The sequence below is a fragment of the Phyllobates terribilis genome, unplaced genomic scaffold, assembly GCF_046119375.1.
Source record: "Phyllobates terribilis strain yellow unplaced genomic scaffold, ASM4611937v1 Scaffold_1__5_contigs__length_1240528914, whole genome shotgun sequence".
Classification (NCBI taxonomy): Eukaryota; Metazoa; Chordata; class Amphibia; order Anura; family Dendrobatidae; genus Phyllobates; species Phyllobates terribilis.
In genome coordinates this window covers 480547750-480561150 of record NW_027362761.1, presented here as the reverse complement: position 1 = coordinate 480561150, position 13401 = coordinate 480547750, and positions in this window count along the sequence as shown.

Genomic DNA, 13401 nt, shown 5'->3' with positions numbered 1-13401 from the left:
TCTTCTTGTGGTCGGGTCTTCTTCTTGTGGTCGGGTCTTCTTCTAATGGTCGGGTCTTCTTCTTGTATCGGGTCTTCTTCTTGTATCGGGTCTTCTTCTGGTTTCGGGTCTTCCTTTTTCGGGTCTTCTTCTTGTATCGGGTCTTCTTGTATCGGGTCTTCCTCTTGTGGTCGGGTCTTCTTCTTGTGGTCGGGTCTTCTTCTTGTATCGGGTCTTCTTCTTGTGGTCGGGTCTTCTTCTTGTATCGGGTCTTCTTCTTGTATCGGGTCTTCTTCTTGTATCGGGTCTTCTTCTTGTATCGGGTCTTCTTCTTGTGGTCGGGTCTTCTTCTTGTATCGGGTCTTCTTCTTGTGGTCGGGTCTTCTTCTTGTGGTCGGGTCTTCTTCTTGTATCGGGTCTTCTTCTTTTTGTCGGGTCTTCTTCTTGTATCGGGTCTTCTTCTTGTATCGGGTCTTCTTCTTGTGGTCGGGTCTTCTCCTTGTGGTCTGGTTTTCTTCTTGTGGTCGGGTCTTCTTCTTGTGGTCGGTTCTTCATCTTGTGGTCGGTTCTTCTTCTTGTGGTCGGGTCTTCTTCTTGTGGTCGGGTCTTCTTATATTGGGTCTTCTTCTTGTATCGGGTCTTCTTCTTGTGGTCGGATCTTCTTCTATCGGGTCTTCTTCTTTTATCGGGTCTTCTTCTTGTGGTCGGGTATTCTTGTGGTCGGGTTTTCTTCTTGTGGTCGGGTCTTCTTCTTGTACCGGTCTTCCTCTTGTGGTCGGGTCTTCTTCTTGTGGTCGGGTCTTCCTCTTGTGGTCGGGTCTTCTTCTTGTGGTCGGGTCTTCTTCTTGTATCGGGTCTTCTTCTTGTGGTCAGGTCCCCTTCTTGTGGTCGGGTCTTCTTCTTGTATCGGGTCTTCTTCTAGTATCGGGTCTTCTTCTTGTATCGGGTCTTCTTCTTGTGGTCGAGTCTTCTTCTTGTGGTCGGGTCTTCTTCTTGTGGTCGGGTCTTCTTCTTGTATCGGGTCTTCTTCTTGTGGTCGGGTCTTCTTCTTGTGGTCGGGTCTTCTTCTTGTGGTCGAGTCTTCTTCTTGTGGTCGGGTCTTCTTCTTGTGGTCGGGTCTTCTTGTATCGGGTCTTCCTCTTGTGGTCAGGTCTCCTTCTTGTGGTCGGGTCTGCTTCTTGTATCGGGTCTTCTTCTAGTATCGGGTCTTCTTCTTGTATCGGGTCTTCTTCTTGTGGTCGGGTCTTCTTCTTGTGGTCGGGTCTTGTTCTTGTATCGGGTCTTCTTCTTGTGGTCGGGTCTTCTTCTTGTGGTCGGTTCTTCTTCTTGTTGTCGGGTCTTCTTCTTGTGGTCAGGTCTTCTTCTTGTATCGGGTCTTCTTCTTGTATCTGGTCTTCTTGTAGTCGGGTCTTCTTCTTGTGGTCGGGTCTTCTTCTAGTGGTCGGGTCTTCTTCTTGTATCGGGCCTTCTTCTTGTATCGAGTCTTCTTCTTGTTTCGGGTCTTCTTCTTGTTTAGGGTATTCTTCTTGTATTGGGTCTTCTTCTTGTGGTCGGGTCTTCTTTTTGTATCGGGTCTTCTTCTTGTATCGGGTCTTCTTCTTGTGGTCAGGTCTTCTTCTTGTGGTGAGGTCTTCTTGCGGTCGGGTCTTCTTCTTGTATCGGGTCTTCTTCTTGTGGTCGGGTCTTCTTCTTGTGGTCGGGTCTTCTTCTCATTGGTCGGGTCTTCTTCTAGTATCGGGTCTTCTTCTTGTATCGGGTCTTCTTCTTGTGGTCGGGTCTTCTTCTTGTGGTCGGGTCTTGTTCTTGTATCGGGTCTTCTTCTTGTGGTCGGGTCTTCTTCTTGTGGTCGGTTCTTCTTCTTGTTGTCGGGTCTTCTTCTTGTGGTCAGGTCTTCTTCTTGTATCGGGTCTTCTTCTTGTGGTCGGGTCTTCTTCTTGTGGTCGGGTCTTCTTCTTGTGTTCGAGTCTTCTTCTTGTGGTCGGGTCTTCTTCTTGTGGTCGGGTCTTCTTCTTGTATCGGGTCTTCTTCTTGTGGTCAGGTCTCCTTCTTGTGGTCGGGTCTTCTTCTTGTATCGGGTCTTCTTCTAGTATCGGGTCTTCTTCTTGTATCGGGTCTTCTTCTTGTGGTCGGGTCTTCTTCTTGTGGTCGGGTCTTGTTCTTGTATCGGGTCTTCTTCTTGTGGTCGGGTCTTCTTCTTGTGGTCGGTTCTTCTTCTTGTTGTCGGGTCTTCTTCTTGTGGTCAGGTCTTCTTCTTGTATCGGGTCTTCTTCTTGTATCTGGTCTTCTTGTAGTCGGGTCTTCTTCTTGTGGTCGGGTCTTCTTCTAGTGGTCGGGTCTTCTTCTTGTATCGGGCCTTCTTCTTGTATCGGGTCTTCTTCTTGTTTCGGGTCTTCTTCTTGTTTAGGGTATTCTTCTTGTATCGGGTCTTCTTCTTGTGGTCTGGTCTTCTTTTTGTATCGGATCTTCTTCTTGTATCGGGTCTTCTTCTTGTGGTCAGGTCTTCTTCTTGTGGTGAGGTCTTCTTGCGGTCGGGTCTTCTCCTTGTATCGGGTCTTCTTCTTGTGGTCGGGTCTTCTTCTTGTGGTCGGGTCTTCTTCTCATTGGTCGGGTCTTCTTCTTGTATCGGGTCTTCTTCTTGTATCGGGTCTTCTTCTGTTTTCGGGTCTTCTTCTTTTTTCGGGTCTTCTTCTTGTATCGGGTCTTCTTGTATCGGGTCTTCCTCTTGTGGTCGGGTCTTCTTCTTGTGGTCGGGTCTTCTTCTTGTATCGGGTCTTCTTCTTGTGGTCGGGTCTTCTTCTTGTATCGGGTCTTCTTCTTGTATCGGGTCTTCTTCTTGTATCTGGTGTTCTTTTGGTCAGGTCTTCCTCTTGTGGTCGGGTCTTCTCCTTGTGGTCGGGTCTTCTTCTTGTGGTCGGGTCTTCTTCTTGTTTCGGGTCTTGTTCTTCTATTGGGTCTTCTTCTTGTGGTCGGGTCTTCTTCTAGTGGTCGGGTCTTCTTCTTGTATCGGGTCTTCTTCTTGTGGTCGGGTCTTCTTCTTGTATCGGGTCTTCTTCTTGTGGTCAGGTCCCCTTCTTGTGGTCGGGTCTTCTTCTTGTATCGGGTCTTCTTCTAGTATCGGGTCTTCTTCTTGTATCGGGTCTTCTTCTTGTGGTCGAGTCTTCTTCTTGTGGTCGGGTCTTCTTCTTGTGGTCGGGTCTTCTTCTTGTATCGGGTCTTCTTCTTGTGGTCAGGTCTCCTTTTTGTGGTCGGGTCTTCTTCTTGTATCGGGTCTTCTTCTAGTATCGGGTCTTCTTCTTGTATCGGGTCTTCTTCTTGTGGTCGGGTCTTCTTCTTGTGGTCGGGTCTTCTTCTTGTATCGGGTCTTCTTCTTGTGGTCGGGTCTTCTTCTTGTGGTCGGGTCTTCTTCTTGTGGTCGAGTCTTCTTCTTGTGTTCGGGTCTTCTTCTTGTGGTCGGGTCTTCTTCTTGTATCGGGTCTTCTTCTTGTGGTCAGGTCTCCTTCTTGTCTTCGGGTCTTCTTCTTGTATCGGGTCTTCTTCTAGTATCGGGTCTTCTGCTTGTATCGGGTCTTCTTCTTGTGGTTGGGTCTTCTTCTTGTGGTCAGGTCTTGTTCTTGTATCGGGTCTTCTTGTGGTCGGGTCTTCTTGTGGTCGGTTCTTCTTCTTGTTGTCGGGTCTTCTTGTGGTCAGGTCTTCTTCTTGTATCGGGTCTTCTTCTTGTATCTGGTCTTCTTTTAGTCGGGTCTTCTTCTTGTGGTCGGGTCTTCTTCTAGTGGTCGGGTCTTCTTCTTGTATCGGGCCTTCTTCTTGTATCGGGTCTTCTTCTTGTTTCGGGTCTTCTTCTTGTTTAGGGTATTCTTCTTGTATCGGGTCTTCTTCTTGTGGTCTGGTCTTCTTTTTGTATCGGGTCTTCTTCTTGTATCGGGTCTTCTTCTTGTGGTCAGGTCTTCTTCTTGTGGTGAGGTCTTCTTGCGGTCGGGTCTTCTCCTTGTATCGGGTCTTCTTCTTGTGGTCGGGTCTTCTTCTTGTGGTCGGGTCTTCTTCTCATTGGTCGGGTCTTCTTCTTGTATCGGGTCTTCTTCTTGTATCGGGTCTTCTTCTGGTTTCGGGTCTTCTTCTTTTTTCGGGTCTTCTTCTTGTATCGGGTCTTCTTGTATCGGGTCTTCCGCTTGTGGTCGGGTCTTCTTCTTGTGGTCGGGTCTTCTTCTTGTATCGGGTCTTCTTCTTGTGGTCGGGTCTTCTTCTTGTATCGGGTCTTCTTCTTGTATCGGGTCTTCTTCTTGTATCTGGTGTTCTTTTGGTCAGGTCTTCCTCTTGTGGTCGGGTCTTCTCCTTGTGGTCGGGTCTTCTTCTTGTGGTCGGGTCTTCTTCTTGTTTCGGGTCTTCTTCTTCTATTGGGTCTTCTTCTTGTGGTCGGGTCTTCTTCTAGTGGTCGGGTCTTCTTCTTGTATCGGGTCTTCTTCTTGTGGTCGGGTCTTCTTCTTGTATCGGGTCTTCTTCTTGTGGTCAGGTCCCCTTCTTGTGGTCGGGTCTTCTTCTTGTATCGGGTCTTCTTCTAGTATCGGGTCTTCTTCTTGTATCGGGTCTTCTTCTTGTGGTCGAGTCTTCTTCTTGTGGTCGGGTCTTCTTCTTGTGGTCGGGTCTTCTTCTTGTATCGGGTCTTCTTCTTGTGGTCAGGTCTCCTTTTTGTGGTCGGGTCTTCTTCTTGTATCGGGTCTTCTTCTAGTATCGGGTCTTCTTCTTGTATCGGGTCTTCTTCTTGTGGTCGGGTCTTCTTCTTGTGGTCGGGTCTTCTTCTTGTATCGGGTCTTCTTCTTGTGGTCGGGTCTTCTTCTTGTGGTCGGGTCTTCTTCTTGTGGTCGAGTCTTCTTCTTGTGTTCGGGTCTTCTTCTTGTGGTCGGGTCTTCTTCTTGTATCGGGTCTTCTTCTTGTGGTCAGGTCTCCTTCTTGTCTTCGGGTCTTCTTCTTGTATCGGGTCTTCTTCTAGTATCGGGTCTTCTGCTTGTATCGGGTCTTCTTCTTGTGGTTGGGTCTTCTTCTTGTGGTCAGGTCTTGTTCTTGTATCGGGTCTTCTTGTGGTCGGGTCTTCTTCTTGTGGTCGGTTCTTCTTCTTGTTGTCGGGTCTTCTTGTGGTCAGGTCTTCTTCTTGTATCGGGTCTTCTTCTTGTATCTGGTCTTCTTGTAGTCGGGTCTTCTTCTTGTGGTCGGGTCTTCTTCTAGTGGTCGGGTCTTCTTCTTGTATCGGGCCTTCTTCTTGTATCGGGTCTTCTTCTTGTTTCGGGTCTTCTTCTTGTTTAGGGTATTCTTCTTGTATCGGGTCTTCTTCTTGTGGTCGGGTCTTCTTTTTGTATCGGGTCTTCTTCTTGTATCGGGTCTTCTTCTTGTGGTCAGGTCTTCTTCTTGTGGTGAGGTCTTCTTGCGGTCGGGTGTTCTTCTTGTATCGGGTCTTCTTCTTGTGGTCGGGTCTTCTTCTTGTGGTCGGGTCTTCTTCTAATGGTCGGGTCTTCTTCTTGTATCGGGTCTTCTTCTTGTATCGGGTCTTCTTCTGGTTTCGGGTCTTCCTTTTTCGGGTCTTCTTCTTGTATCGGGTCTTCTTGTATCGGGTCTTCCTCTTGTGGTCGGGTCTTCTTCTTGTGGTCGGGTCTTCTTCTTGTATCGGGTCTTCTTCTTGTGGTCGGGTCTTCTTCTTGTATCGGGTCTTCTTCTTGTATCGGGTCTTCTTCTTGTATCGGGTCTTATTCTTGTATCGGGTCTTCTTCTTGTGGTCGGGTCTTCTTCTTGTATCGGGTCTTCTTCTTGTGGTCGGGTCTTCTTCTTGTGGTCGGGTCTTCTTCTTGTATCGGGTCTTCTTCTTTTGGTCGGGTCTTCTTCTTGTATCGGGTCTTCTTCTTGTATCGGGTCTTCTTCTTGTGGTCGGGTCTTCTCCTTGTGGTCTGGTTTTCTTCTTGTGGTCGGGTCTTCTTCTTGTGGTCGGTTCTTCATCTTGTGGTCGGTTCTTCTTCTTGTGGTCGGGTCTTCTTCTTGTGGTCGGGTCTTCTTATATCGGGTCTTCTTCTTGTATCGGGTCTTCTTCTTGTGGTCGGATCTTCTTCTATCGGGTCTTCTTCTTTTATCGGGTCTTCTTCTTGTGGTCGGGTATTCTTGTGGTCGGGTTTTCTTCTTGTGGTCGGGTCTTCTTCTTGTACCGGTCTTCCTCTTGTGGTCGGGTCTTCTTCTTGTGGTCGGGTCTTCCTCTTGTGGTCGGGTCTTCTTCTTGTGGTCGGGTCTTCTTCTTGTATCGGGTCTTCTTCTTGTGGTCAGGTCCCCTTCTTGTGGTCGGGTCTTCTTCTTGTATCGGGTCTTCTTCTAGTATCGGGTCTTCTTCTTGTATCGGGTCTTCTTCTTGTGGTCGAGTCTTCTTCTTGTGGTCGGGTCTTCTTCTTGTGGTCGGGTCTTCTTCTTGTATCGGGTCTTCTTCTTGTGGTCGGGTCTTCTTCTTGTGGTCGGGTCTTCTTCTTGTGGTCGAGTCTTCTTCTTGTGGTCGGGTCTTCTTCTTGTGGTCGGGTCTTCTTGTATCGGGTCTTCCTCTTGTGGTCAGGTCTCCTTCTTGTGGTCGGGTCTGCTTCTTGTATCGGGTCTTCTTCTAGTATCGGGTCTTCTTCTTGTATCGGGTCTTCTTCTTGTGGTCGGGTCTTCTTCTTGTGGTCGGGTCTTGTTCTTGTATCGGGTCTTCTTCTTGTGGTCGGGTCTTCTTCTTGTGGTCGGTTCTTCTTCTTGTTGTCGGGTCTTCTTCTTGTGGTCAGGTCTTCTTCTTGTATCGGGTCTTCTTCTTGTATCTGGTCTTCTTGTAGTCGGGTCTTCTTCTTGTGGTCGGGTCTTCTTCTAGTGGTCGGGTCTTCTTCTTGTATCGGGCCTTCTTCTTGTATCGAGTCTTCTTCTTGTTTCGGGTCTTCTTCTTGTTTAGGGTATTCTTCTTGTATTGGGTCTTCTTCTTGTGGTCGGGTCTTCTTTTTGTATCGGGTCTTCTTCTTGTATCGGGTCTTCTTCTTGTGGTCAGGTCTTCTTCTTGTGGTGAGGTCTTCTTGCCGTCGGGTCTTCTTCTTGTATCGGGTCTTCTTCTTGTGATCGGGTCTTCTTCTTGTGGTCGGGTCTTCTTCTCATTGGTCGGGTCTTCTTCTAGTATCGGGTCTTCTTCTTGTATCGGGTCTTCTTCTTGTGGTCGGGTCTTCTTCTTGTGGTCGGGTCTTGTTCTTGTATCGGGTCTTCTTCTTGTGGTCGGGTCTTCTTCTTGTGGTCGGTTCTTCTTCTTGTTGTCGGGTCTTCTTCTTGTGGTCAGGTCTTCTTCTTGTATCGGGTCTTCTTCTTGTGGTCGGGTCTTCTTCTTGTGGTCGGGTCTTCTTCTTGTGTTCGAGTCTTCTTCTTGTGGTCGGGTCTTCTTCTTGTGGTCGGGTCTTCTTCTTGTATCGGGTCTTCTTCTTGTGGTCAGGTCTCCTTCTTGTGGTCGGGTCTTCTTCTTGTATCGGGTCTTCTTCTAGTATCGGGTCTTCTTCTTGTATCGGGTCTTCTTCTTGTGGTCGGGTCTTCTTCTTGTGGTCGGGTCTTGTTCTTGTATCGGGTCTTCTTCTTGTGTTCGGGTCTTCTTCTTGTGGTCGGTTCTTCTTCTTGTTGTCGGGTCTTCTTCTTGTGGTCAGGTCTTCTTCTTGTATCGGGTCTTCTTCTTGTATCTGGTCTTCTTGTAGTCGGGTCTTCTTCTTGTGGTCGGGTCTTCTTCTAGTGGTCGGGTCTTCTTCTTGTATCGGGCCTTCTTCTTGTATCGGGTCTTCTTCTTGTTTCGGGTCTTCTTCTTGTTTAGGGTATTCTTCTTGTATCGGGTCTTCTTCTTGTGGTCTGGTCTTCTTTTTGTATCGGGTCTTCTTCTTGTGGTCAGGTCTTCTTCTTGTGGTGAGGTCTTCTTGCGGTCGGGTCTTCTCCTTGTATCGGGTCTTCTTCTTGTGGTCGGGTCTTCTTCTTGTGGTCGGGTCTTCTTCTCATTGGTCGGGTCTTCTTCTTGTATCGGGTCTTCTTCTTGTATCGGGTCTTCTTCTGTTTTCGGGTCTTCTTCTTTTTTCGGGTCTTCTTCTTGTATCGGGTCTTCTTGTATCGGGTCTTCCTCTTGTGGTCGGGTCTTCTTCTTGTGGTCGGGTCTTCTTCTTGTATCGGGTCTTCTTCTTGTGGTCGGGTCTTCTTCTTGTATCGGGTCTTCTTCTTGTATCGGGTCTTCTTCTTGTATCTGGTGTTCTTTTGGTCAGGTCTTCCTCTTGTGGTCGGGTCTTCTCCTTGTGGTCGGGTCTTCTTCTTGTGGTCGGGTCTTCTTCTTGTTTCGGGTCTTGTTCTTCTATTGGGTCTTCTTCTTGTGGTCGGGTCTTCTTCTAGTGGTCGGGTCTTCTTCTTGTATCGGGTCTTCTTCTTGTGGTCGGGTCTTCTTCTTGTATCGGGTCTTCTTCTTGTGGTCAGGTCCCCTTCTTGTGGTCGGGTCTTCTTCTTGTATCGGGTCTTCTTCTAGTATCGGGTCTTCTTCTTGTATCGGGTCTTCTTCTTGTGGTCGAGTCTTCTTCTTGTGGTCGGGTCTTCTTCTTGTGGTCGGGTCTTCTTCTTGTATCGGGTCTTCTTCTTGTGGTCAGGTCTCCTTTTTGTGGTCGGGTCTTCTTCTTGTATCGGGTCTTCTTCTAGTATCGGGTCTTCTTCTTGTATCGGGTCTTCTTCTTGTGGTCGGGTCTTCTTCTTGTGGTCGGGTCTTCTTCTTGTATCGGGTCTTCTTCTTGTGGTCGGGTCTTCTTCTTGTGGTCGGGTCTTCTTCTTGTGGTCGAGTCTTCTTCTTGTGTTCGGGTCTTCTTCTTGTGGTCGGGTCTTCTTCTTGTATCGGGTCTTCTTCTTGTGGTCAGGTCTCCTTCTTGTCTTCGGGTCTTCTTCTTGTATCGGGTCTTCTTCTAGTATCGGGTCTTCTGCTTGTATCGGGTCTTCTTCTTGTGGTTGGGTCTTCTTCTTGTGGTCAGGTCTTGTTCTTGTATCGGGTCTTCTTGTGGTCGGGTCTTCTTCTTGTGGTCGGTTCTTCTTCTTGTTGTCGGGTCTTCTTGTGGTCAGGTCTTCTTCTTGTATCGGGTCTTCTTCTTGTATCTGGTCTTCTTTTAGTCGGGTCTTCTTCTTGTGGTCGGGTCTTCTTCTAGTGGTCGGGTCTTCTTCTTGTATCGGGCCTTCTTCTTGTATCGGGTCTTCTTCTTGTTTCGGGTCTTCTTCTTGTTTAGGGTATTCTTCTTGTATCGGGTCTTCTTCTTGTGGTCGGGTCTTCTTTTTGTATCGGGTCTTCTTCTTGTATCGGGTCTTCTTCTTGTGGTCAGGTCTTCTTCTTGTGGTGAGGTCTTCTTGCGGTCGGGTCTTCTTCTTGTATCGGGTCTTCTTCTTGTGGTCGGGTCTTCTTCTTGTGGTCGGGTCTTCTTCTAATGGTCGGGTCTTCTTCTTGTATCGGGTCTTCTTCTTGTATCGGGTCTTCTTCTGGTTTCGGGTCTTCCTTTTTCGGGTCTTCTTCTTGTATCGGGTCTTCTTGTATCGGGTCTTCCTCTTGTGGTCGGGTCTTCTTCTTGTGGTCGGGTCTTCTTCTTGTATCGGGTCTTCTTCTTGTGGTCGGGTCTTCTTCTTGTATCGGGTCTTCTTCTTGTATCGGGTCTTCTTCTTGTATCGGGTCTTATTCTTGTATCGGGTCTTCTTCTTGTGGTCGGGTCTTCTTCTTGTATCGGGTCTTCTTCTTGTGGTCGGGTCTTCTTCTTGTGGTCGGGTCTTCTTCTTGTATCGGGTCTTCTTCTTTTGGTCGGGTCTTCTTCTTGTATCGGGTCTTCTTCTTGTATCGGGTCTTCTTCTTGTGGTCGGGTCTTCTCCTTGTGGTCTGGTCTTCTTCTTGTGGTCGGGTCTTCTTCTTGTGGTCGGTTCTTCATCTTGTGGTCGGTTCTTCTTCTTGTGGTCGGGTCTTCTTGTGGTCGGGTCTTCTTATATCGGGTCTTCTTCTTGTATCGGGTCTTCTTCTTGTGGTCGGATCTTCTTCTATCGGGTCTTCTTCTTTTATCGGGTCTTCTTCTTGTGGTCGGGTATTCTTGTGGTCGGGTTTTCTTCTTGTGGTCGGGTCTTCTTCTTGTACCGGTCTTCCTCTTGCGGTCGGGTCTTCTTCTTGTGGTCGGGTCTTCCTCTTGTGGTCGGGTCTTCTTCTTGTGGTCGGGTCTTCTTCTTGTATCGGGTCTTCTTCTTGTGGTCAGGTCCCCTTCTTGTGGTCGGGTCTTCTTCTTGTATCGGGTCTTCTTCTAGTATCGGGTCTTCTTCTTGTATCGGGTCTTCTTCTTGTGGTCGAGTCTTCTTCTTTTGGTCGGGTCTTCTTCTTGTGGTCGGGTCTTCTTGTATCGGGTCTTCCTCTTGTGGTCAGGTCTCCTTCTTGTGGTCGGGTCTGCTTCTTGTATCGGGTCTTCTTCTAGTATCGGGTCTTCTTCTTGTATCGGGTCTTCTTCTTGTGGTCGGGTCTTCTTCTTGTGGTCGGGTCTTGTTCTTGTATCGGGTCTTCTTCTTGTGGTCGGGTCTTCTTCTTGTGGTCGGTTCTTCTTCTTGTTGTCGGGTCTTCTTCTTGTGGTCAGGTCTTCTTCTTGTATCGGGTCTTCTTCTTGTATCTGGTCTTCTTGTAGTCGGGTCTTCTTCTTGTGGTCGGGTCTTCTTCTAGTGGTCGGGTCTTCTTCTTGTATCGGGCCTTCTTCTTGTATCGAGTCTTCTTCTTGTTTCGGGTCTTCTTCTTGTTTAGGGTATTCTTCTTGTATTGGGTCTTCTTCTTGTGGTCGGGTCTTCTTTTTGTATCGGGTCTTCTTCTTGTATCGGGTCTTCTTCTTGTGGTCAGGTCTTCTTCTTGTGGTGAGGTCTTCTTGCGGTCGGGTCTTCTTCTTGTATCGGGTCTTCTTCTTGTGGTCGGGTCTTCTTCTTGTGGTCGGGTCTTCTTCTCATTGGTCGGGTCTTCTTCTAGTATCGGGTCTTCTTCTTGTATCGGGTCTTCTTCTTGTGGTCGGGTCTTCTTCTTGTGGTCGGGTCTTGTTCTTGTATCGGGTCTTCTTCTTGTGGTCGGGTCTTCTTCTTGTGGTCGGTTCTTCTTCTTGTTGTCGGGTCTTCTTCTTGTGGTCAGGTCTTCTTCTTGTATCGGGTCTTCTTCTTGTGGTCGGGTCTTCTTCTTGTGGTCGGGTCTTCTTCTTGTGTTCGAGTCTTCTTCTTGTGGTCGGGTCTTCTTCTTGTGGTCGGGTCTTCTTCTTGTATCGGGTCTTCTTCTTGTGGTCAGGTCTCCTTCTTGTGGTCGGGTCTTCTTCTTGTATCGGGTCTTCTTCTAGTATCGGGTCTTCTTCTTGTATCGGGTCTTCTTCTTGTGGTCGGGTCTTCTTCTTGTGGTCGGGTCTTGTTCTTGTATCGGGTCTTCTTCTTGTGTTCGGGTCTTCTTCTTGTGGTCGGTTCTTCTTCTTGTTGTCGGGTCTTCTTCTTGTGGCCAGGTCTTCTTCTTGTATCGGGTCTTCTTCTTGTATCTGGTCTTCTTGTAGTCGGGTCTTCTTCTTGTGGTCGGGTCTTCTTCTAGTGGTCGGGTCTTCTTCTTGTATCGGGCCTTCTTCTTGTATCGGGTCTTCTTCTTGTTTCGGGTCTTCTTCTTGTTTAGGGTATTCTTCTTGTATCGGGTCTTCTTCTTGTGGTCTGGTCTTCTTTTTGTATCGGGTCTTCTTCTTGTATCGGGTCTTCTTCTTGTGGTCAGGTCTTCTTCTTGTGGTGAGGTCTTCTTGCGGTCGGGTCTTCTCCTTGTATCGGATCTTCTTCTTGTGGTCGGGTCTTCTTCTTGTGGTCGGGTCTTCTTCTCATTGGTCGGGTCTTCTTCTTGTATCGGGTCTTCTTCTTGTATCGGGTCTTCTTCTGTTTTCGGGACTTCTTCTTTTTTCGGGTCTTCTTCTTGTATCGGGTCTTCTTGTATCGGGTCTTCCTCTTGTGGTCGGGTCTTCTTCTTGTGGTCGGGTCTTCTTCTTGTATCGGGTCTTCTTCTTGTGGTCGGGTCTTCTTCTTGTATCGGGTCTTCTTCTTGTATCGGGTCTTCTTCTTGTATCTGGTGTTCTTTTGGTCAGGTCTTCCTCTTGTGGTCGGGTCTTCTCCTTGTGGTCGGGTCTTCTTCTTGTGGTCGGGTCTTCTTCTTGTTTCGGGTCTTGTTCTTCTATTGGGTCTTCTTCTTGTGGTCGGGTCTTCTTCTAGTGGTCGGGTCTTCTTCTTGTATCGGGTCTTCTTCTTGTGGTCGGGTCTTCTTCTTGTATCGGGTCTTCTTCTTGTGGTCAGGTCCCCTTCTTGTGGTCGGGTCTTCTTCTTGTATCGGGTCTTCTTCTAGTATCGGGTCTTCTTCTTGTATCGGGTCTTCTTCTTGTGGTCGAGTCTTCTTCTTGTGGTCGGGTCTTCTTCTTGTGGTCGGGTCTTCTTCTTGTATCGGGTCTTCTTCTTGTGGTCATGTCTCCTTTTTGTGGTCGGGTCTTCTTCTTGTATCGGGTCTTCTTCTAGTATCGGGTCTTCTTCTTGTATCGGGTCTTCTTCTTGTGGTCGGGACTTCTTCTTGTGGTCGGGTCTTCTTCTTGTATCGGGTCTTCTTCTTGTGGTCGGGTCTTCTTCTTGTGGTCGGGTCTTCTTCTTGTGGTCGAGTCTTCTTCTTGTGTTCGGGTCTTCTTCTTGTGGTCGGGTCTTCTTCTTGTATCGGGTCTTCTTCTTGTGGTCAGGTCTCCTTCTTGTCTTCGGGTCTTCTTCTTGTATCGGGTCTTCTTCTAGTATCGGGTCTTCTGCTTGTATCGGGTCTTCTTCTTGTGGTTGGGTCTTCTTCTTGTGGTCAGGTCTTGTTCTTGTATCGGGTCTTCTTGTGGTCGGGTCTTCTTCTTGTGGTCGGTTCTTCTTCTTGTTGTCGGGTCTTCTTGTGGTCAGGTCTTCTTCTTGTATCGGGTCTTCTTCTTGTATCTGGTCTTCTTTTAGTCGGGTCTTCTTCTTGTGGTCGGGTCTTCTTCTAGTGGTCGGGTCTTCTTCTTGTATCGGGCCTTCTTCTTGTATCGGGTCTTCTTCTTGTTTCGGGTCTTCTTCTTGTTTAGGGTATTCTTCTTGTATCGGGTCTTCTTCTTGTGGTCGGGTCTTCTTTTTGTATCGGGTCTTCTTCTTGTATCGGGTCTTCTTCTTGTGGTCAGGTCTTCTTCTTGTGGTGAGGTCTTCTTGCGGTCGGGTCTTCTTCTTGTATCGGGTCTTCTTCTTGTGGTCGGGTCTTCTTCTTGTGGTCGGGTCTTCTTCTAATGGTCGGGTCTTCTTCTTGTATCGGGTCTTCTTCTTGTATCGGGTCTTCTTCTGGTTTCGGGTCTTCCTTTTTCGGGTCTTCTTCTTGTATCGGGTCTTCTTGTA